This window comes from Mus musculus, chromosome 1 (genome assembly GCF_000001635.26).
Source record: "Mus musculus strain C57BL/6J chromosome 1, GRCm38.p6 C57BL/6J".
NCBI classification, from domain to species: Eukaryota; Metazoa; Chordata; class Mammalia; order Rodentia; family Muridae; genus Mus; species Mus musculus.
Genome location: NC_000067.6, coordinates 147,360,971 through 147,383,648, shown reverse-complemented (window position 1 = coordinate 147,383,648; position 22,678 = coordinate 147,360,971).

The window sequence follows — 22,678 nt, the reverse complement described above, 5'->3', positions numbered from 1 at the left end:
GAGATCCAGAGAACAAGGACAACTGCTGCTAGATAGTGTCTATTAGTCATGATAGAAATTCTGAAATCATGAAATCTCCATAATATGACTACCTGAACAAGAACTGAATAAAGACAACATCAGTCAACATTTCTGTTTTGTGAAATTGTTAATTTTCTTTATCTCTCTCTAGAGGAAGTGGTCAGTGCCACAGACCCTTTTGGTCCCTGTCTGCGTAGAACAGGTCTCTGGTTGCAGGTGGACAAGGAGTCGGTGAGTGACAGACAGACAGAATCACACCGGTCAGCCAATCAATTGCTTCTGAGAGCAACCAGTTTTCTGCAGGAAAGATCCCCATTATAAATCATCTGATACAAATTCCTAGCCATAAAACATGTACATGATATCAACTTTAAAGGTACTCTATAGCAGTGTGTATGTGAAACAATAAGAAATGCAAAAGAAGTGATATATTCGAATTTGACATGGAATGGAAGAGAGACACAGGAGCAGTTGGAGGCAGAAAGAAAAGGGTCAAAATGCAAATAAATCTCTCCTGTAGGGAATTTTCAAAATATAAAATAAAAAGTAAAATAAAAACTTTTAAAATGTTAATCTGATTGACTGGTTTTTAAGAATGAAAAAGAGATTGAGACACTAATCCAGCCACAACCCCCAAAACAGTTCTGGGACCAAATCCTAGGAGAATTGTCATCAAAGAGACCAGAGAGTCTTCATCTAGCAACTAATGGGATAAGATGAAGAGTCCCTCAGCAAAACATTACTCAGAGCTCAGAGTCCTAAAGAAGATGGGGAAGGATAGGAGGAACCAGAGGGATCAAAGATAGAGCAGGAAGAGAAAACACACAGAATCATTAGACTGAAACTCAAGGAGTCTCTAGAGAGTCTGACTTAGACCCTCTGCTCTTCTCTTGGAAAACCTAGCAGTGGGACCAATTACTGTCCTTGACTCTTTTGTTCACTTGTCTCACCCTTTTTCTCATATTGGGTTGCCTTGTCTAGCCTTGATGTTGCCAAGTCTTATTGTAGCTGATTATACTGTGTTTGATTGATGAAATGCCTGGATTTTGTTGTTGTTGTTGTTGTTGTTGTTGTTGTTGCTGTTTTGTTTTGTTTTGCTTTGTTTTGTTTTTGAGGGAATTCAGCGTTTAAATGGATCTAAGGGATATGGGAGGTGGGAACTGTGGGTAAACTACAGTCATGATGGAATAGATGAGAAAAGAACTGATTTTTATCTATTATTAGATATTTAATTCATTTATATTTCATATGCTATCCCCAAATCCCCCCATACCCTCCCCCCACCCTGCTCGCCAACCCACCCACTCCCACTTCTTGACCCTGGCATTCTCCTGAACTGGAGAATATGAGGCAAGGGCCTCTCCTCCAATTGATGGCCACCTAGGCCATCCTCTGCTACATTTGCAAATGGAGACATACCTCTAGGGGATACTGGTTAGTTCATATTGTTGTTCCTCATAGGGTTGCAGACCGTTTTAGCTTCTGTGGTACTTTCTCTAGCTCCTTAATTAGGGGCCCTGTGTTCCATCTAATACATGACTGTGAGCATCCACTTCTATACTTGCCAGGCACTGACATAGCCTCACTTGAGACAGCTATATCAGGGTCCTTTCAGCAAAAGCTTGCTGGCATATGCAATAGTGTCTGGGTTTGGCGGTTCATCCATATGGGATGGATCCATGGGTGGGGCAGTCTCTGGATGGTCCTTCCTTCCATCTCATCTTCAAACTTTGTTACTGTAAATCCTTACATGGGTATTTTGTTCCCAATTCTAAGGAGGAGGAAAGTATCCACACTTTGGACTTCTTCCTGAGTTTCGTGTGTTTTGGAAATTTTATCTGGGATATTCTAAGTTTCTGGGCTAATATCCACTTATCAGTGAGTGCATATCATGTGAGTCATTTTGTGATTGGGTTACCTCATTCCTAATGATATCCTCAAGACCCATCCATTTGCTTAAGAATTTCATGAATTCGTTATTTTTGATGGCTGAGTAGTACTCCACTGTGTAAATGTACCATATTTTCTGTATCCATTCTTCTGTTGAGGGGCATCTGGGTTCTTTCCAGCTTCTGGCTATTTAAAATAAGACTTATATGAACATAGTGGAAAATGTTTCCTTATTACCAGTTGGAACATCTGGATATATGCCCAGGAGAGGAATTGCTGGAACTTCCAGTAGTACTATGTCCAATTTTCTAAGGAACTGCCAGACTAATTTCCAGATTGGTTGTACCAGCTTGCAATCCCACCAACAAAGGAGGAGTGTTTCTCTTTCTCCACATCCTTGCCAGCATCTGCTGTCACCTGAAATTTTGATTTTAGCCATTCTCACTGGAGTGAGGTAGAATCTCAGGTTTTTTGCTTTTTTTTATTTGTATTTCCCTGAGGATTAAGGATGTTAAACATTTTTTCAGGTGATTACCAGCCATTCGTGGAAACAACACCCTTCACAATAGTCCCAAATAATATAAAATACCTTGGTGTGACTCTAACTAAGGAAGTGAAAGATCTGTATAATAAGAACTTCAACTCTCTGAAGAAAGAAATCAATGAAGATCTCAGAAGATGGAAAGATTCTCCATGCTCATGGTTGGCAGGATTAATATAGTAAAAATGGCTATCTGGCTGAAAGGAATCTACAGATTCAATGTAATCCCCATCAATATTCCCACTCAATTCTTCACCGAGTTAGAAAGGGCAATTTGAAAATTCATCTGGAATAACAAAAAAACCTAGGATAGCAAAATAATAAAAGAATCTCTGGTGGAATCACCATGTCTGACCTAAAGCTGTACTACAGAGCAATTGTGATAAAAACTGCATAGTACTGGTACAGCAATAGACAGGTAGACCAATGGAATAGAATTGAAGACCCAGAAATGAACCCACACACCTATGGTCACTTGATCTTTGACAAGGGAGCTAAAACCATCTAGTAGAAAAAAGACAGCATTTTCAACAAATGGTGCTGGCACAACAGTTGGTTATCATGTAGAAGAATGAGAATTGGTCCATTCTTATCTCCGTGTACAAAACTCAAGTCTAAGTAGATCAATAAACTCCACATAAAACCAGAGGCACTGAAATTTAGAGAGGAGAAAGTGAAGAAAAGCTTTGAAGACAGGGGAAAAAATTCATGAACAGAACAGCAATGGCTTGCGCTGTAAAATCAAGAATAAACAAATGGGACCTCATAAAATTGCAAAGCTTCTGTAAGGCAAAAGACACTGTCAATAAGATAAAAAGGCCACCAACAGATTGGAAAAGGATCGTTACCAATCCTAAATCAGATAGGGAACTAGTATCCAGTATATGTAAATGAACATATCTAATAAGAAATTAAAAAAAAAAAAGAACTCAAGAAGCTGGACACCAGAAAATCAAATAATCCTATTTTAAAAATGGGGTACAGAACTTAAAAAAGAATTTTCAACTGAGAGAAGAACTTTTTACAAACTTAAAATTGTAGTAATTTCTATGTTATATCCTGAAACAATCTATATAAAATGTATAACGAACGTACTGTTTGCATTATCATTAAATGGTACTTCCTTAAACATATAGAATAAATGTGGTTCACATACTATTAATGAAAAATGCAATGCACTTTTGTGCTAAAATCAGATTTTGTTAAGGCAACATTACTCTTAGATACTATCTAAATTATTTTGATCCCAATTTCTACCACACAGAGGCTAACCACTGAATTACACAGCTCATTCAGACCTCTATCCCTAAACATATACATTCTAAAAACGCTAATTTCAAAATATTATGTGCCATCTAAAAATTCAAGAGGAAATTTTATCAGGTCCAGGAGGTGGTCCTAAATTTCTTCTAATGTGTTAAAATTGTACTGACTCTAGTTTACAAGGCAAGACCTGGCAGGAATATATTAAATAATGCTTTGTGGAAACATATCCTGAATTTAAATTTTAGATATCTTAAATACTTTGAAATTGGTCCTGATACTATCATTTTTTAATATGGATTTTTATTATATATTTTCTTGAATAAATTAATTTTGTTTTTATTACTAAAGTGAAGTAATTATTTTAACTGTATTACCATATGATTAGAAAGTCAGAGTACATATTTTCCTGTTTTTGTCATGTTAGTATAGTGGAATTAAAACACTTTTTATAAAATTAATAGAAAATAACACATTAAAAAATTAAACCTCTTTAGTTTAATTTTGTTTATTGAAACCATAAATGAGACAATTATTTGTATGACCTTTATTAATAGAAATCTGTTTCAAATGCCTCTTTGTAAACACCTGTCTTCTCTTATTCACTATCATGTATATGCTAATGAGCACTAGCAAAAGTAACATTTTTTTAAAATCATAGTAAATTAATGACTTTGAGTGTCTTGTTTGCTTTAATACTTGTAAAACAGGATATTTCCAGAGTGTACACTGTCCTCAAGCTATCTATCCTACTGACTCTGTCTCCTGGGATCTTAGGCATGTACCACTACTATGCTAGGTTAATGGCTTTCAATCAAGGAAGGAACTGTATTAAAGTACACATTTCATTTAGATTTAAAATACCAGAGTATGTTTATCCCAATATAGGGAAAAATAAAATCTTTCTTAACTTACAGATTATGTAATCAGCATAAAATAACAGTTTCACTAATCGTAAGATATATAGCACAATTAAATCTTAAATCATAAATGGATATTTTATTTTGTATAACTTTTACAGCTGTAATGCTTTTAAGCCTACTTGGAATTATCAGTTTAAGAGGTAGTCCAAATTGTGAAAATCATCTTAACACTTTACAGAACCATAGAATAGAAAGGTGTTAGACACATAATTGTAGCAAAAATCAGAGCAATAATTTAAGCAGTAAATATTTTACAAAAAAAGATTCTTACACATACACAAATTCACAGGTTTTTCTAAAATAGAAAATACGATCGTATATATAATTACATCATTTTGTCACATTGATATTTCATTGAGAAATACGTTGAAATATATATACATATATATGTGTGTGTGTATATATATATATATATATATATATATATGAAGAATATGATGCCTTCCCCAGTTGTTTTCTGAAGCATTAAAAGCAATAGCTCTTAAAAGTATAAGGAATCATACATTGACCTAAATTAACACATTATGCATATAAATGTGTGTATGCATGTGATATAATGTGTTTGTGTGTGTGTGTCTGTGTGTGTGTTTTCAAGCTACATATGATCCACAATCTTCCTCTTTGAAAACCAGTTTTCATAGTAGCAGAGGTATTAAAAAGAACTAAGTAATAGCTCATTTACCAGAACAATTTATCTGTTGATAAACATGTATTTTTTTTTGCTATTATAGTTAGTGCTGCAATAAAACACTACATGGACATATATGGTCTCATTTCCCAGCTATGTGAACCTTACATCAAATGGTATATTTGTTGTTAAATAAGGAGGCTTATTTATCTGAGGAACTTTTATATTTATTTGTTTCTTTGTTTTTGGTGTTTTTCAAGACAAGGTTTCTGTGTAGCAATGGCTTTCTTGGAGTTTGCTCTGTAGAATAGGCTGGCCTCAAACTCAGAGATTTGTCTGCCTCTCTGCCTCTCTGCCTCTCTGCCTCTCTTTCTGCCTCTCACTTTGCCTCTCTGCCTCTCTGCCTCTCTGCCTCTCTGCCTCTCTGCGCCTGCGCCTTCCCCTCCCAAGTTCTGAGATTAAAGGTGTGGGCTTTTGTTTGCTTGTTTCTTTTCTTCTGGTGCCATACATAACTATACTAACTTACATTCCCACCAATGTATGATGGCTCTATTTTCTCTACATTCTACTAGCACTTTTTTTTTTCTTGCTTTTGCTAATGGATGTTCTAGTTGTTAATAGATATCCCAACTGGATTACAACATTATATCATTATGGCTTGGGATTGGCTTTTCATGTTGGTTACTTATACTTTGAACATTATAATCATAGATTTGTTGGCAGTGTATATGCCTTCTTTGAGAAGAAGCTGTTGGTTTTGAGTACAATCTTCAGGTGTTGGCTTTTATTCTTTTTATGTTCTGGATATTATCTCCCTTTCAGAAACTGTTTGGAAATATTTTTCCTTGTTCTATAGGTTGCATCTTTACAGAGTATGATCACATTTCATTCTTATATGCAGAAAAATATACTTTTTTCTAGCACAATTTATTAGAATATTGTTTCTCCAAAACATGCTATTAATAAGTCTGTTAAAAATCAATTGTCTTTAAATTTATTTATAGGCATTCTACTATTTCGTACGGATTCATATCATGCTAGTTAGAAGACTATAGCTCTGTAGTATATCTTCATTCTTTTTTTTTTTTTTTCTTTACGGTGAAAATGACATATTTGTGTATGTGCCTGTGTTTATATGTAGATGTGTTTGCCTGTGTCTATGTACGCATGTGGAAGCCATTGGTCAAATGTAAGTTCCTCCTTAATTTCCCTCCACGATGTATTTTGAGAGTGAAGATACCCTAAATAGGAGATTACCAATTAGGATAGATTATCTGGGCAAAAACACCTTGGACTGTATTGTTTCTGTCTTCCTATTACTAGGATTACAAGAAAGCATCCATCCTTCACATATATGCTAAAAATCAAAAGCAGGTCTTTGTGCTTATACAGCAAGAATGCTATCAAGTGAGCTAAGTACACATATTCATATTATAGCTTTAGTTTACTTTCTCAATCTTCATTTTTGCACTTACTCAAGCTAATGCTTTGTTAAACATTATACTGAAAACTTTCAATTAATTCCATTAAATGTGTATACTTTACTCTCATTTTTTAAATTTAAAAGACTCTTCTCTCATACAATACTTTCTTCCTAGAGCTCCTCCAATTCCCTTATCTCCCAGAATGCACTGTCTCTGTCTCTTTCTCCCTTTAGAAATGAGCAGGCCCCCAAGAGACAACAGCCAAACCTGACAAAACAAAATACAGTAAGACAAGGCAAAAGCCTTCCCATGGAAACTAAAGAAGGCAACCCAGCAGAAGGAAGAATGCCCCAAAGTACACAAGAGTCATAGACACACCTGCTCCCATTGTTAGGAGTGCACAAAAAGACCAAGCTAACAGTCACAGCATACACCTAGAGGACCTGGTGCAAATTACATGCAGGTCCCATGCCTACTGCCTCACTCTCTGTGAGACTCTTTTTCTAGGTTTACTTGATTCAGTGGGACATATTCCCATGATGTGCTCCAAGCTCTCTGACTCCTACAAACTTCTGTCTACACTTCCACAGGATTCCTAGATATTTGAGGGCAAAGGACCCCACAGAAACCTCCAATTTGGACTCTGGGACACTTGAAATTTCTCTATTGGGAATTTGCAGTCTCTCTCATTTATTTCTTAATTTTTAATTAAATAATTAGGTAATTAAATTTTTACACTCCATATTTTATCCCCCTGCAACCATGCTCCAATTGTTCCACATCTCGTACCACCTGCCCCCTCCCCTTTCTCCATGTGGGATTCCCCACCACCACCCCACCTGGTTGCAGTAAATCTCCTCCCAAATATGACCTGGCAATGAAAACACAAAACAGTTAATATGAATACATGCTGTGCACCTAGATTGGGCAGATCTACCACTACACTACCATTTTCTGCATCTATGAGACCCCTTAGAACTTGTGGTTTCTCCAGGCCATGTGCTTCTGCTCTGCTTTTCTCCTTTTCCCTCCTCCTCTGCATCCTCTCCCTCTTCCATTTTCTCCTTCCTCTCTCTCCCTCACCTTCTGCTTCACCTTTCCTTTTATCTGCACAATCATCAGCTCTCCTTTATTTAACAGGTTAAGGTGAGAAGCAGGTTTCCAGGAAATCACCTGAGTGCTGACTCAGTTCTTGTTCACAACCACTCACAGGAGAACAGAATTAACATCAAATATAATTAGCCCTAGGGATATGCACAACGTTTTCCCCTTTCTGTCCAATTAAAAGACTATTTTATCTCAGATAAAATTGAACATAACTATTAATATTTTGTAATTTATAAAGTACAAGAGACCTAACACCCAGTTAGTTAACATCTTTGTTAATTAAACAGAACCTCTGTCATCTATTCTTACTTAAAAGACTTATTCTACATCTGGCTATGCCTTGGCTCTAGACTGAATGCCATCTGAAAACCATCCTCTCAAAATTCTTCCTCTCAAATTAAAAAAGCCTGGGTTGGCTAGGAGACTATGTAGGTTTTCAACCCCATCAGAAATCCAAGAACGACTGATATTACCTGAAAATATATAGAAAGCCTAAAACAGCTTCAAAACTTAACCAATCCATAGAGACCGCTGATCACCTGGACAGTCCCTTACTTCAGCATGTTGGAGCATTGGTCTTCAGCCTATTGGCCAGGGTCATCTGACAGACTTGGAGAAACAGGAAGATTAAGGACTAGCCTACTCTGTCTCAGCAGAATCAGGCTGTAATAGTGTCATTTCTTTGTACAGTATTATGTCTGTAGATGAATGAGGCAATTCTCACCTAGTAGCTGTTTAACCACAACTGGAGTAACTCAAAGATGCCCAGTTTCTTCTTTGAATCCAAGACAGGGAAAGCTGTCAGCAGCAGACTGGTCTCAACGACTAGTGAATAAATAACATTAAACATCACATTCTGTGGACTTCTGACGTTTTTGAAAACAATCTATGTAATCTAGACTGTTCTCTGTTAACTACTCTCAACCATTTCTAATTAAAAGAACTGAGCACACCCTAACAATAAACTCAGAGCCATGAATCTCCTATTTGGCCCTTAACTCACAGACTTAAATATCTCAGATCTGTTTATAATAACAGCAATAGAAGGACTGAGTTCAAGCCTTGCACTTCAAAATTTTTACTATCAAAAACAACCTATAATCACCAACCCCAGGCTCAAAACATAGGGGACTGGGATGACAATGCTTCATAACTTGTTCAAGCTGAATATGGGCGTTGAGATATTTTAAAGGGAGGGGGAAAGGGAAGGAAATGGAAGAGCTAGTTGACCTTAAGAAGGCCACACCAATGATTGTATTAGTCTCTGATATCAGTGTCCTGACTGGATCCAGATGAAAAACCAAGACATCAGGAGTTCAGGCAAGTCAGTTCAGCATATCTGACTATGAAATTCACCAAGGATGTATATTCTGGAATATGTAAATCTCAAAACAAAATTTTAGTATCATCAAGATAAATGTTTTGTTTCATTCTCTGGAATCTAGTTCTTAGGGGTTCTCCTCCTATAAAATCTGATCCATATAACTCTGGAATTTACAAATACCTTAATCCCCTTTTCCAAAAACACAAAGACAAAAACCTTTTCCCCAAATCAGCATATCCTTCAGCTGGTAACCAGGAAAATCTGTGGCTTGCCCTCTGTCCCAGAGGAACAGTAAAACCAACACAATACTCAAAATCACACACATTTTAACCTATTTAGGCCTTTCTAATTTAGTCATGTCAGGATTTCAACCCAAAATTCCTGTGGAGTCCACGTTAGACAGAATATGAGTCTCTTGCAGACTTTATTATACCATTCTTAAATCAATTAACTCATACTTCTACTTTCTTTTCCTTTCCCTTTCTCTCTCCTTTCCATTCCTTTCTATACCTGCTTATATGAATCAGCTTGTCAAACCAGGATTTAAACCCAAATTTCCTGTGGAGCCCACACTAGACAGAATATGAGTATCCCGTAAGACATATTAAGGTGCTCTCTACCTTGAGCCACAGTCATTTATTTAATTAAAACCCCATTATAATATCTACCTGTTATGCTCTCTACTTGGAGCCACAGACTTTTATTAATTAATACTTGTTCATAGCAGGTGATTATCACTGTTCTCTCAACTTGGAGTCAGTGATAAATATTCCTCTCTAATTCTGAATATGAAATTTCTCATAATTAATAAGCTCTCTGCCCCAGAGCAGCCATCCTGTCTGTTGTGCTCTCTATGCGGAGCCACAGGCATTTATTTATACCTTCTATCTCTTGTGCTCACCTCTACCAAGAGCCACTGACATTTATTTTTAAATTAATTCCTATTATAATATCTGTTATGCTCTTCACCTAGACCCACGGACTTTTATTAATTAATACCTGTTCATAGAAGGTGATTATCACTGCTCTCTTTACTTGGAGTCAATGATTAATATTCCCTATCTGGTTCTGAACCACAGATAAAATTTCTTATCTTTAGGTACCATACCGACTTATAAGAGGCAGCTTGGCAAACTGGAATTTAAACCCAAAATTCCCGTGGAGTCCATGTTAGACAGAATATGAGTATCCTTTAAGACTTATTAGAGCACTATATCTTTATAAACTTCTTCAAGTATCAAAAGGTTATATTTCTCTCTTTATATAAATGAATTACCTGGCCTGGAGTCCTTTGTTCCTTTGTCTCCCAATTATTTATTCCCAGGGAGAAGCTGAGTATAAAAAAATCTGAGTTGTCTGTATCCCTGTTTGGAGATGGAGGGAGGTAGGGTGGGAAGCAAAGAATACAGGGAAGCAAACACAGAAAGGCTCTCTGAGGCATAGATGCCTCTCTGCTGTTCTCTGTAGGAGCCCTTAAATCTAGTCAGCTTCAAATCCATACTGCTACAGCCTAGGTCACTGCCCAAGCCCCGTTCAGGGGTTGGGGGTCAGTGAATTTTTATCTCAGGTTAGTTGAATTCAAATCAATACATTGAGCGCCATTTTGTTGCAGTAAATCTCTTCCCAAATGTGACCTGGCAATGAAAACACAACACAGTTAATATGAATATATGCTGTACGCCTAGATTGGGCAGATCTACTGCTACACTACCATCTTCCACATCTATGAGACCCTTAGAACTTGGGGTTTCTCCAGGCCATATGCTTCTGCTCTGCTTTTTTTCCCTCTTCCATTTTCTCCTTCCTCTCTCTCCCTCACCTTCTGCTCCACCGTCCCTTTTATCTGACCAATCATCAGTTCTCCCTTATTTTAACAGGTTAAGGTGAGAAGCAGGTTTACAGGAAATCACCTGAGTGCTGACTCAGTCCTTGTTCACAACCCCTCACAGGAGAACAGAGTTAACATCAAATATAATTAATCCCAGGGCTATGCACAACACCACCTGACCTCTAAACACCCTAGTGCGTTCAATCTTCTGAGGGTTAGGTGCATCATCTCTGAATGAACACAGACTCAGCAGTCTTCTACTGTATGTGTGTTGGGGGCCTCATATCAGCTGGTGTATGCTGCCTGTTTGGTTTTGCAAAGATTTTTATTTTATAATGTGGGGATAGGTCTTCATCTTGTTTTTCTGGTTGATCAAGTTGTAATAAGTCAATTTTTCTATTTGCTGTACCCTTTGACTGATGTAACCTTCTCTCCTAGTGATGCTGTTGATCTGCTTTGGATTTTAGCTTCTATAATAATTTTATAAGATTCTTAAGTTTATTTACTTACATTTATTGAATGTTTATTTTGATCATTAATGGGTATTTACCATTAACTTGTAGTTTTCTATAACTGTACTCAGAGAAAGCACACTAGTTTTAGTTTCTTGATTATTTTACCTTTTAGAATATTTTATTGCCTAGTATCGAGTATATCCCAGAGGATGTTCCATGATAAGTCATACATATTCACTTGATCTTACATGAAGTATTTACTTGCTGTTGGCTAGTGTCACTCATAAAGTATACCTCATTTTCCCATCCTTTTTCTTATTTTCAGCCTGGATGATGCTCTATAAGGAATATTGTTGGGTAAATCCCCATAATCATACTGTTTCAGAATTTTGTCTTCCAACTGATCTGAAAATAATTTATTTTAGACATATAGGTTCCATTGCTGCCTACAAATACATCCATATTTGCAATGAATTCTTAGTGAATATACCCCTATATCATTGTATGGTCATCTTTTTAAGTATTTTTTTTATATGAGAGATGAATAAATGCACTTGCTTTCTTCTGGTCACTAGTGGCATGTATTATCTTTTTTTCTATATCCTGAATTTCAGTCATGTACACATGATTCAAAAAAATGAAGAAAATTGTTTATAAGTAACATCTAATGCAAAACAAATTTTCATGGTCTTATAATGTTCATTTCTGTTGTTCTTCTTTCATTTGCCCCTTTGTTCAGATACTCTTGTGTGGTTAATTAATTGAGCACAGTAATGTGAATTGAGTCCTTGAGTCTTTATGGTTTATTATAGCACTTTGCTTTGTGGCTTTTATGAGGCTTGATAAAATCTTTTGATTATTGCAAGCCATTTTAAATTATAACTCTGATTACAAAGGTAATAAAAACAGTGAAAGAAAATTACCTTTGTATTCACACAGCATTCTTCTTGCATGCTTTGAAATTTTGTTGTTACATTTTATAAATCTCTACCTACACAGAATTTTCACAAATCAATCCATCCACTTATACTTTTGCTTCTAACTAGTTTTCATCCTTAATAGTGAAAATAGTTTCCATAAATTATTTAAAAAATTACAATTTGATTTTATTTAGTTACTGTACCATGGATGGATTATGACTCACGATTTTATGATATTTTACATAGCTATTTTCACTTTCAATGGCACCCTTATATGTCCAGTCCTGGGTAGATATGAATATTAGGGTGTCATTATTTATAGTTTTTTTAAGGAATATTTTGTTGGGAGACTTATTCTTACTTCCTCCTTATAAACTGCTTTTATTTCAGAGATGAGTGTAATGGACCTTCTTCTTATAGATATGAGGCTCAAAATTAAACAGAAACAGAGTTGAATTTGAAGGGTGAGTTAATCAGTTTTCTGTCACTATTGCAACACACCAAAGATAACTAACTTAGAAAGAGAAAAGGTTTCTTGTGATTTCTGTTTTTAAGGCCTGTAGGAAGGCATCACATGCAGAATGTAGTAGATGGACTTGCATTGGGAGCAAGAGGTCAGAAAGAGAAATGACAGTCTGGTTCCCATGGATAACCTAAAGAGTACTCCACCCTCACCATTCCAAGTGAGCTAAATTCCACTTTGAAGACTTTACTTCTGAAATGTCTCACTTTTTCTAAATATCACCATTCTAGGACCAAGCTTTTAGAAGATGAAAAGTTGGAAGAAATAAGATTCAAGCTACAGCAGGTAAGGTACTATGCCAATGACACACTGCTTTCCCCACACAGAGCTTGACCATTTGAGGGTCTCCCCACGTGAGTATACTTTATATTGCAGCTGTGTTTGTAAAGAGAGAATCTATCCTAGAGGGTATTAAAATACAGAAATAAAGAAAAATTCGCACATAGACAAAGCATGCTATCTAATGTCCTCAAGTTGCCACCAAATCTCACATACTTACAAGCACAGGAATCAGGGTCTTTATTGTCTACGGGCTTTTCAACTTTACACACTACCTTCCTGTATTCTTTTACACTCGGATAAATTTCAGCTTCTATCTGTGTAGGTCAGCACATCATATTTATTTTTAGAGTATAGTACCTCCTCTTCCTAGTCTCCTGGGACCCAACTTTGCCTGTTATAGCTCCACTGTGTGGACTTCCATGAAAATTTTCTGTAGCTTTCACAGAACCTTCTTCATAAGGGTCAAGTGATATTGTTTTACGTGAATGGGATAGGGCAACCCAAAACAAACTCTCTGTGTCTGTTGTGTCCAACTCGACGAGCAAGGAAAATGCAACCACCTGTTCTTCTTAATGCAGTTTACTCAGGCAGCTTCTCTTCAACTCCTCCGAGCCTCGAGCCTCGGGGTACAAGCATTTTTATCCACTCAAGCCACAACCATGCCTCAACCAATCACCACAGGTCACATCACCTCACCAGGCAGGCTTGCTCAGCCAATCAGGGATTAAGGGCGAGCCATCCACCAAATATGGGCTCGTTTACTGCCTGGCACAGATTTCTGTCCAGCTGGCCAGGGAGTCTGGAGTGGCTTTCCACAATCCCCCCTTTTATATTCTTTTGAAGCAAGCTCCATGGGTGAAAATAGAGGTCTGATCCCCAGTGTGCAGAAATAGGGGCCATGTACAGGATTGACTCTTAGGCTCACAGGTTTTTACCCAGATCAACACTGACCTGCTCCCATGCCATATTTCCTGGGGGAAGGACACTAGGACACTCAACCCTCATGCAATCAGACATACCTCCCAGAGATTGTCAAACAGCTTCCAGACTAACCTCTGTGCAGTGCTTAGCCTTACAACCCTATGGAGCAATGGCTTCATTGTTCATTCTTCATGGCAGCAAGCCAACTCTGAGGTGACTGCCCTGCTTTCACTGTGGCAAAAGCTTGCACCACCATGCGGCAGTGTGGACCTGGGCATTCCACAACCAACACATACACCATACACACAACATGCATGCCAAAACAAGGACCACAATGAGGGCACCTATCCCAGCCCATTCTTTCCCGATGCCAAGCCAGGATCCACTTAGGTAGAATTCACAGTGAGAATCACCGAGCGAAGTTCATTCATCTTGCATTCAAATTTTGCAATTCAATTTCTTAACAGGAATTTCTTAACAGGATCAGCTTCTTCATTATGATAGCATTACACTAGCTGCTCCGGAACCCACACTGGCTCTGCACAATTCTGTGGAAACATGCAAACAGACCCTCTCACCCAGGCCAAAATGGGATCCGGACCATTCCACGATCCTGTAAGCACATCCTTCCATTTAGCATAACCCAGTTTACTGGGGCTGGTATTAGCATGCTGTTCAGCAGCAGAGCGACGTTCTTTATCCAATTGTAAAAAATTTAAGGTAAAAAGAGCTAAGGAGAGTCTTATCTTTGGGGTATGGCCATAGCCTATTCCCCCTTTTTGTTTTATTAATAATTCTTTTAAGGTTCTATGTGCTCGTTCAATGATTCCTTGGCCTTGAGGATTATATGGCAGGCAGTGTTTAACTTCTGCTTCCATCTGTTGACAAAAAGACACCAGGGTTTTGGCAGTATATGCAGGGCCATTGTCTGTTTTAAGTTGTTGGGGTTTACCCCAAGGGGCCCAGGCCTCCAAACAATGCTGTATAACATGGGAGGCCTTTTCCCCTGCCATGCGAGATGCATAAACTATTCCTGAACATGTATCAATGGATACATAAACGTATTTCTATTTGCCAAATTCTGGAAAATGTGTCACATCCATCTGCCACACCTGTAGAGGGAGCAATCCTCTAGGATTCACTCCATAGGAAGGCGGGTGTTGAAACTCTAGACAACGTCCACAGGTAGTGACTATATCCCGAGCTTGTGCTCTAGAGATTCCAAATTTTTGCTGCAGAGTTTTAGCATTAACATGAAATTTAGAATGAAATTGTGATGCTAACTCCATAGGGGATGCTAAAAATATGAACTCCATATGAGTACAATTATCCACAATATCATTTCCCCTACTTAAGGGTCCTGGAAGCCCACTATGGGCATGGACATGTCTAATATATAATGGTTGGCATCTTTCCAACAGCAACTTCTATAATTGTAAGGCCAAGGTTTGGATGGTACTACGAGCTTTTATTTGGCCAGCCACTTCTAGGGATAAAACTAAATTAACTACATATTGTGAATCTGAAATTAGATTAAAAGAAAAATCACAATCCTTACTGACCTCAATAACTATTTGTAATTCCACCATCTGTAGAATACAGGGATAATACTGCCTGACCACAGGATCTTTCCCCTCTACCATATATACTCCACATCCAGTTTTTGATCCATCAGTAAACACGTTAACTGCATCCTTAATGGGTGTTTTCCTCACCACTTGAGGGAAAATGACTGGATGTTCCTTTAAAAAGGCCATTAAAGGATGTTTGGTATAATGATTATCAAATGGGCCCTCATTAATACAGGCTAAAATAGCCCACTTACCAATATTTGCTGTTAGGACATTTTGCTGATACCCATCATAAGGGATTCCAATAGAGCTGGGTTTTATACCAAAAAATTGTAAACAATGCTGAATTCCCAACAAGGCTAAAGAAGCCACTGTTGTAGGGTAATGATCTAATGTCTTCCCAGTGTATATTTTGGAATGGATCCATAACAATGGGCCTTCTTGCCAGAATAATCCTGTGGGTTGCATCTCAGTAATTTTATCAAAATGATGGGTAACCCTTCTCTACAATGCTGAAGCTGTACTTTAATCAATTATTCTTCAACCAGGGTAAGGGCCTTTCTAGCCTCAGGTGTTAATTCCCTTTTGGAACTTAACTCTGATTCTCCTTCTATAATTTGAAACAGAGTTTTTAATTTAACAATTGGGATCTTCAAATAGGGCCAAATCCAATTGATATCGCCTAACAATTTCTGAAAATCATTTAAAGTATGCAAGGAATCAACCCTCAACTATATCTTTTGAGGCCAAACGGCCGTATGGGCGATCCTTGCTCCTAAACAGGACACTATTTTCAACAAATCCTGACCCCATAAGGTAATGGGCAGCTCAAGCACATATGGTTGAAACATCCCATCATGCCCTTCCTTATCTTTCCAAGGGAGCATCCTGGCACTTATGTCTGGGCTCTTTGCATAGCCCAGGCCTGATAATATTTGTTCTGACTCCTGAATCGGCCATCCTTTTGGCCAGTCCTTAAACCAAAAGGCAGTAAGAAAAGTTACCCAATGGCTAGAAAAATAAAGTAATCAATAGACTGTCCCTATTACCCTCTTGCTTTCACTACCCTCTTACTTTCACTTTCTCACCTCCAGAGCCAGAGAGCCTTATTGTCTCTTACCAAGAGCCTTATTATCTCTTACTGAGAGCCTTATTGTCTCTTACTGAGAGCCTTATTATCTCTTTCCTGAGAGCCAAATTGTCTCTTACCAAGAGCCTAATCCCAACCCCGGGATGTTGAGTTACATACTGTACTCATCCTGTTGACAGACCCTGACTGCAGAAAGTTCTGAACCTCTTCAGTGGGGGAGGCGGGTCCCGGGTTTCAGCATCACTTGTTGCACCCAACTCCACCAGGAAGGAAAACACAACCACCTGTTCTTCTTAATGCAGTTTACTCAGGCAGCTTCTCTCTTCAACTCCCCTGAGACTTGGGGTACAAGCGATTTTATCCGCTCAAGCCACAACCATGCCTCAACCAATCACCACAGGTCACATCACCTCACCAGGCAGGCTTGCTCAGCCAATCAGGGATTAAGGGCAAGCCATCCACCAAATATTGGCTTGTTTACTGCCTGGCATAGATTTCCTTCTGGCTGGCCAGGGAGTCCAGAATGGCTTCCCACATGTGTCTACTTGCTTTGGGCAGCACCACCAAACGCACTCCCCACCTCCCCTACGTTTCTTATGGCTTTCTCTCTTTAATGGTTTCCAGGAATACCCCTCTTCAGAGCTACCTCCTCATGAGGCTCAAGTTCCAAAGGAGTTTTCCCTTCTCTCTCATTTAACCTTTATCCCCAGAGTGAATGACCTCAACACAGCTTTGGTAGAACAATCAGATTAATCACAACATCCCTCTCATTTTGTGTGAGACCTGTCTTAGGGGACATAGGAATAATTAATAACATCTACTTATCCCAGACAGGTCACTGGCAATATACTGAAAGAAGGATTCTTCCAAAGTCCAATCCAGAGAATCAATGAGTGGAGATCTATTCTTGGTTGGCTGCCTGCACACTTATTTTAGAAATACCTAATTCCATTGCCTTTGGTAAAGTCTTGGTTTTCCACAGGACTACATTTGTCGTGTTCTAGAAGGTAGTATGATGAGTTCAACATTTTGTAAATACACATGTTACAGGATTCAGAGTGTTTTAACAGAGCATTTCATGACTTTAAGCCTTTGGGTAGGACAGAATGGGTAAAATATTTCATTAACAGTCACCATTCACAGCCAGGTTCTAGAAACTTTACTGGGCACTGGACATTGTCAAGTAGAGACTTTTTGACTACTGAATAAGATTATATGCCTGACTCTTCCACTGATTAAATACTGACTGTTTGTTTGCTCTCATATTGGATTTGAGAGAATCTCTAGGGGTGATCTTGTGGCCACTAATAATTCAATGGTGGTTCACAGTCAGAGCTGATAGTCAACCCAAGTAACCTCACCCTGAGGTTAAAACTGAGGTGCTTTGGTACGGGCTGTTGCTGTGCAGTGCTTTTAAACTAAGTGTTCTAGAGGCAGAGAGAATTAATGTGCTTCAAAAACCACATCCATCCCACTGAGGCTGGAGACTTCCACTGAAGTTTAGGGTGAATCCAAAGGCCAATCCAAGTAGAAATGGGCTTGAAGATGGAGTTTTTTATATCTTTCCTGTATTTGGTGTCATTGAAAGAGTTGTTTTATGACCTCTCCTATTGAGTAGACCATGCTTTCTGTTTATTTACAATTTTTTCTTTTAACAGTTAAGTATTTGAGAATTTTGCACAATTTTTACTGCTGATATATTCACAGATGTTTTGAGCTTCCATTGGATCATGATCTACCTAAAAGGGCCACCTTTTAAAGAAGAGTGTCTATCCTCCTAGTAACTATTGATAGCCAATACTTTCTCTGCTGGAGGTGGACCTTTTAAATCAGTCTTCTTTCTCGATGCTGTGATTTCATCTGGCTTGGGCTTGCACAAGCCTTGTGAATTCTGTCATAACTACTCTAAGTTCATATTTACAACTTCCATGTAGTTTCAGAGATAATTTAAAAAGAGGTGGTTTAAAGCCTGTAAAAGCCAAAAAATTATGAATGAATTCAAGGATGCAGGGTCCTCTGAAAAAGACAATATTTTAAGTGTTATCATGCTCTAGGCTGGGGAAAAACTGATAGGAGCGGTCTTCTGGCCAGGAGACAAATATAAACTAAGATTTAGCATACACATGAAGGAACAAAATTCATTGAATTCTGCATATAAAGTGCTGGACTTCAAATAGCCTGGTAAGTGTAAGGCCTGCACTTAGTTCATCTTGTCTTGCCTGTAAGCAGGAGACATGATTTTTTCATGTTAGCTACACTATATGATGTTTATGGAGGATGATGAATGTTGGCATTCTTTTTGCACTACTACTTCATCTTTTTCTTTTATTGTCCTAAAATCACACACTGTAATCCTGCATGTGATTTCCTTTGCTTTTATAAAAGTACTTTTCTGTGTTGACAGCAGCTCAAATTGTAATTTTTCTAAAGACTTCAGTGCTAAAAAAGTCTTACAATGTTTCCTATAAATTCTACTTCTTTTATATTTTGGAGAAACTTCCTGTGTAAGACAGAACAAAAATCTCTTTGGATCTTCAAAGAGTGAAGAATATTTATGAGCCATAGTGTATTAAAGTTAGTTAGTTAGTTAGCTAGTTAGTTAGTTAGTTAATTTGGCATTGGGCTCAGGGGCTATTGTTTCTGCATTCTTCTTATGTGTTTTACCATTGAGTTACACCCCTTAGCACCATCTTGGTATTTTACATGTCATTTTTCTTGTGTTAATAATCCTGTACAACTTCATCAGAAAAAAATCTAGCCCAGGGCAACAAGAACAGGTTTAAATAATTTATATTAAATGAGCCTTGAAACACAAATGGTACAAAAGAAAAATAAACACTGTTAGAGTTTTGAATAACATTTGGAATTATGTTTACACTAACATTTTAATGTACTAAATGTGAATGTACTTAACTTTATTAACTACTTTATGTTTCTACAATTTAGTGATAATATCTATGTTATTTCAGGATGAAAATATTAGTGGTAATAGCTTCAAGTATAGAAAGAATAACTGAAATTACAAGTCTATAGTTTGATTAAGTTCATTGTCAGGGTTGAAGTTACTTGTTACCAATAAATAGTTTATACATTTTAGTAATTTTATTAATTTTTATTGCTGTTATGCTTATAATTAGGTAAACTAACAAAATACACAAGATCCAACATAAATTTAAACTTCCATTTTCACAAAATTAATATATATCAATATATGATTGTGTTATTTCTCATCTTTTTAAGACATTCTATTGTATTAAACACACTTAAACATATACACTTAGACATAAAGATATATACTAATATACATAATAAGGGGTTGAATTTGCCCACATTATAAGGAAAAGAAAGACATTTTACAATGTGTCTTTTAGGATCTACACAATCAAGACAACTGTTGGGATGATTCAGTCTAAGACAGGACATGTATAAACATAAATATAAATAAATATGTATGATCTCATATACAAAACAACCTTTGTTCTATCCAGGCCTTTCATGTATTGGATCAACTTACCTGTGTCCATTCCAGTAGAATTCTAGGACTAAACTAACTGATTCAAATGCTAATATTTCAATTATAAAGATTCCCAGAGTAATTTTAATTTCCATGAAAATTAGTATTGATTTTCAACTGGAAAGGGATTTACAATTAAATATGGGTAATGGCTCTGGGTAGGTCTGTCAGACGTCTCTGACAACTCAGCTCCAAAGGTATCTGAGGACAAAGAAGTGCTTTCTTCTGTTCGCTTCCTGTTGGTGACTATGTCTATTCTTGTTGTACTTCTATTCCTAGTGGACATCAGACTCCAATATTTTCAAGCTTCAAACATGGACTGAGATGCAATGATCATTGCATCTTCCAATCATTCAATATCAAACTGAGGCTACTGGGTATCCAGCCTCATGTACTTGAGAAGCCACTGAGTCTCCCCAAGTAAAGAATGACCATTTTAAATGACCAAGCCTTTATTATTTCCCTCACTTAAGAGAAGGAAAGACGTTTCAACTGTAAAACAGATGTGAGCACATCTGAGAAAAAAAAATTGGTCAAGTTAGGATATTATGACCCAGAGCATCTACAGAGGAAAATAATGAACCAAAACTCAGGCTCATCAACACGAAACTCAATATATCAACACTGAGACGTTGTTGCAACTAAATCTGTTAACAGCAAAATCCAACACTGAGCACCTGATACAGCACCATCCTCCTGAGTGGCCAGTGTTCTGATGGCAAGCTAACAAGACTGGACCACTTACATCTTGAAAAATGTATTCCTTTGTTCTTTTTGGAATATAATATTTTTCTGAACAATTTTACTTCCTGAACAAATACTTCTGCTAAATCTTTCATCCATGGACTCATAACATTTTATCCATTATCATAGTATTCCATACAGCATTGTGAATGACCAAGAGACTCATTTTATGTTGAAATAGTGCATCAGCAGACTCATGTTCATGGAATTTATTAGTCTTACCCTGACTCCCACAATCTTAGAGCAGTTTCCTTTCTTCTTACCACTGAATGCTACTTTAAATAAGCAATTATGGTGCAGACTAGGTGATAATAGTCTAGACGCCAGGGTAGAGTTCTTCAGAAGGCTGAATATTCTCTGAATATATATTCAATATATGATATTGTTTATACCTTATCCAGAATTTATGGTTCCAGGAATGAAAGGTTTAAAATGGAAGAATTCCTAATGATACACTAGAAATTATTACTCCTGTTCCTCTGACTTAATATTATTTTAGCCAAGAAAGGGTGGATCCAGAAAAGAGACAGTATTTCTGGCCAGAGATTTAACAACTATCCCACTAATTTAGAACCTAATATCCTTTCCAGGTTACTTGATTAACTGCTGTCTTTAAGTCATTGAACGTGAACTAAGACAACTTATGGTGTATTAAGTTACAATGTACTACTAAAATAAAATCAAATAAAATTGAACTCCATAATGAATATATACGGAATTCAGGAAGTTCTTTAGGAAACTGCGCATTACCATGACATCTGATTGCAATTAATGAGGAAATAACAGTAATACATTTCAGAGAAGATCATAAATGGTCCTGTCAATTCAAGAATGAAGATATGTGTCATGCCCCAACATAAAGAGCAAAGACTAACTGAGGTGCATGCTTATGGTTGAGTTATACAAAGTATATAGATGGTATTTATAAATAAAAGCTACAGACATATTGCCAATTACAGAAAGAAAGGCTATAATTTTTGTAAGTTTTATCCAACTTGGTTAAGTCCATAGCATGGAATGGAAAACTATCACTACTTCAATTTTGTGAAATTCATATTAAGGCATATATGTTATCAGATATTAAAAGAAAAAGTATTTTTATGGGACTGTACCATTTACCCTGGAAAGGATCATGCATTTTACTTGTACATAAAATAACTATATTATGGAGAGAGAATTGTGCACTTCAAATTGTCTTCATTTAAAAAAATCAATCATAAATAAGGGACATAGTTTTGAGTCAAGATGACAAATGATGATGATCTAATGGATATTGATTGTTATCTTGATGGGCTCTTAAATTATCTAAGAAATCTTTTCTACCATATTCAGCCTATGGAGGCATTCAGCTTTGTGGGCTGAGCAGTTATACTATTGGTAGATTTTCAGGCATGTGGTTGACCATTATTAGACTCTCTAGCTTCCTGCATGTAAGCCATTCTAGTAGATACATTTTTATTCTCCCTTTTTCATTTTAAAAACCATCTAAAATTTATATATATATATATATATATATATTGATCATAGTCTCTCTCACTAGTCCTTCCAGAGCCCTTTAACCTCCCAACCCACCCAACTTATGAGATTTTTTTCACAAAAATCCAATATAACAACAAAAACACCAACAGAAAGAAAACAAAATAACTTCCCACACTAAAAAGCCCAACAAAACTGTAACCAAATAAAAGTACATGTACACAACCACACAC